Source organism: Arachis hypogaea, chromosome 5 (genome assembly GCF_003086295.3).
Source record: "Arachis hypogaea cultivar Tifrunner chromosome 5, arahy.Tifrunner.gnm2.J5K5, whole genome shotgun sequence".
Taxonomy (NCBI): domain Eukaryota; kingdom Viridiplantae; phylum Streptophyta; class Magnoliopsida; order Fabales; family Fabaceae; genus Arachis; species Arachis hypogaea.
In genome coordinates this window covers 38620214-38623332 of record NC_092040.1, presented here as the reverse complement: position 1 = coordinate 38623332, position 3119 = coordinate 38620214, and the positions used below count along the sequence as shown (strand labels likewise).

Here is a 3119-nt window from a genome sequence, read left to right as displayed (position 1 = left end):
TAAAAACTAATTAAAACATACTAAAAACATACTAAAAACAATGCCAAAAAGCGTATAAATTATCCGCTCATCACCTCCTCAATTTGAAGCTTTTTCATCACTAAAAGTGGCATGAGATTGATGCTAGCTCCAAGATCATATAGAGCTCTCTGAATGGTGACATCTCCAATGGTGCAAGGAATTACAAAGCTCCCTGGATCTTGTATCTTTTCAGGAATGTTATGTTGAATAATGGGACTGCATTCCTTGGTTAACACCACTGTTTCTTGTTCCTTCCAATTCCTCTTGTTAGTCAATAATTCCTTCATAAATTTAGCATAGAGAAGCATTTGTTCAAAAGCATCTGCAAAAAGAATATTGATCTACAGCTTCTTGAAGACTTCTAAAAATTTAGAAAATTGCTTGTCTTTGGAAGCCTTCTGAAACCTCTGAGGATATAGCATTTTTGACTTGTAATCAGGAGCCTTTGGCAATGTAGGATGTGTCAAGAGAGTTTGGGAATAGGTTGTCTGCACACTTTGGAGGGGCATGCTCTACTTCCTCCCTCTTCTCCTCTAAAGCTTCTTTTTCAACTAGTTCCTCATTGACTTTGGTCTTACCACTTCTCAATTGAATAGCCTTGCAATCTTCTCTTGGGTTCATCACTGTATCCCCTGGAAATGTACTTGAAGACCTCTCAGGTATTTGCTTGCTCAATTGGCCCATTTGCACCTCTTAGTTTCTAATGGAAGCTTTAGTTTCCTGCATAAAACTATTGATCATTGTCTCCCAATTATAATTTTGTTGGTGCTGAGAATTTGTCTGTTGAGGTGATTATTGTTGATGAGACTGAAATTGGCGGTTATTATGATCATTATATTGAAAATCACCCTGAGAATTATTGTTAAAATTCTGAGGTCTTTGAGGTTGGTCTCTCCACCCAAATTTTGGGTGATTTCTCCACCCTTGATTGTAGGTCTTAGAATATAGATCATTATTGGGGTTTCTAGGACCACTCCCCATGTAATTGACCTATTCAGAAGAAGATTGAGCATAATCATAATTCTCATTTTGCATAAATTTACCTATCATGTCATAAGGGACCTCTTGAGGTGGATTTTGGGTGTTGACAGCTGAAACTTGCATTCCACTCAACTGTTGAGTAAGTAGATTTATTTGCTGAGACATAAGTCTTGTTCTGAGCAAGAAGAGTATTAACAGCTTCCACTTCCAACACACCTCTCTTCTGAGAGGTCTCAGAGTTCATAGGATTCTTGTTAGAAGCATATAAAAATTGGTTGTTAGCAACTAACTCAATGAGCTCAGTAGTCTCCTCTGGCATCTTCTTCATGTGTAATGAATCGCCTGTAGAATGATCTAAACTAATCTTGGACATTTCTTCTAAGCCCTCATAAAAGATATCCAGCTGAGTTCACTTAGAGAACATGTCTGGAGGGCATTGTCTAGTCAGTAGCTTGAATCTCTCCCAAGCTTCATAAAGGTTCTCACCGTCTTTCTGTCTGAAAGTATGAACTTTCACTCTTAGCTTAGTTAGCTTTTGTGGTGGAAAAAATTTAGTCAAAAATTCAGTGACCACCTTGTCCCAAATATCCAGACTCTCCTTGGGTTGGGAGTCCAACCATAGCTTTGCTCTATCCCTCACAGGAAATGGGAAGAGCATGAGTTTATACACCTTAGAATTCACTCCATTGGTCTTCACAGTATCACAAATCTGCAGAAAATCAGAGATAAATTGATTTGGATCTTCATGAGGAAGTCCATGATACTGACAATTTTGTTGCACAAGAGTGACAAGCTGAGGCTTCAGTTTAAAATTGTTTGCAGCTATAGGAGGCACCATAATGCTTTTCCTATAAAGATTTGCATTAGGAGCAGTGTAAGAGCCAAGCACTCTTCTGGGTTGCTCATTCCCAACTGAATTTGCCACATTGGCATTAACATCATTATTATGATCCATGTTGGACTCTGCAGCCTTGTAAAGTCTTGCTTGTTGCAAACGCTGCCTAAAAGTCCTTTCAGGTTCAGGATCAAAGTCTAACAGAGGTTTCTTGTCCCTGTTCCTACTCATAAACAGATAGAAGACAAGAAAAGATGGAATTCTCTACGTCAGAGTATAGAGAATTCCCAGTGAGGTAACATGTGTAAACAAATAAAATAAAAATACTAAATAAATAAAACAGAAAAAATTCGAAAATGTTAACTGAAATTAGAGAGAAAAATTCAAAAATTAACAGGGAAATTAAACAGGAAAATTAAAATAAAAAATTAACTAGGTAACACCAAACTTAATTTCAGAAATTAAGGACAAATAAAGCTAGAGAAATTTGAAAATAAAAATGCAAAAATTAAATAAATTTAAAACTAAAACGCCTAATCTAAGCAATCAAACAACTAATAGTTGTTAATCACTATCAATCCCCAGCAACGGCGCCAAAAACTTGGTGTGAAATTTATAACCACAAACTAACCGGCAAGTGTACCGGATCGTACCAAGTAATACCTCAGGTGAGTGAGGGTTAATCCCACGAGGATTGATGGATCAAACAACAATGATTGAGTGATTGGCTTAGTCTAACTAACAGAAAATGGTGTTTTTAGTTCAAATGCATTAAACAGTAAATTCAAAATATCAGAAAGCAAGCAGTAATGGAGTTGTGAATAATATATGGAGAAACAGTTAAGGCTTCGGAGTTATCTATTTTCCAAATTGACTTTTCTTACTAACTATTTTAATCATGCAAGATTCAATTCATGGCAAACTATATGTGACTAAACCTTAATTTCTTAGAACTTTTTAGTCTCCTCTAACTCTCATTAATTGCCAATTTCCTTGGTCACTTAATTCCAATTAGAGGGTGAAGTTCATTTCTAGTTATATGCCACAAAAATCCTAATTACCCAAATATTAGAGGATTATATATCACGTATCCCGTTAAGTCTAGATAATTAGAAATTTAAGAGAATATATTTTCAAGCTGTTGTTCAAGTAAAGAGCTTTTCCAAGTTATACAAGAACTCAATTAGAACAAAGGTCATACTTCCGTTCCACCCAAATTCATAAGATAAAGAACGAAAACAATTCTTGAATTATAAATCAGTACATGAATTAAAATATAAAA

At 35.7% G+C, this 3119-nt stretch overlaps 1 non-coding gene across 1 annotated transcript; it reads left to right on the top strand.

Moving 5' to 3' along the window:
- The first annotated feature begins 1421 nt into the window (after positions 1–1421).
- Positions 1422–1527, top strand: LOC112804326 (small nucleolar RNA R71). The gene has a single exon (XR_003202937.1). It is a non-coding gene; the product is annotated as a small nucleolar RNA R71 (small nucleolar RNA).
- Positions 1528–3119: the final 1592 nt, after the last annotated feature.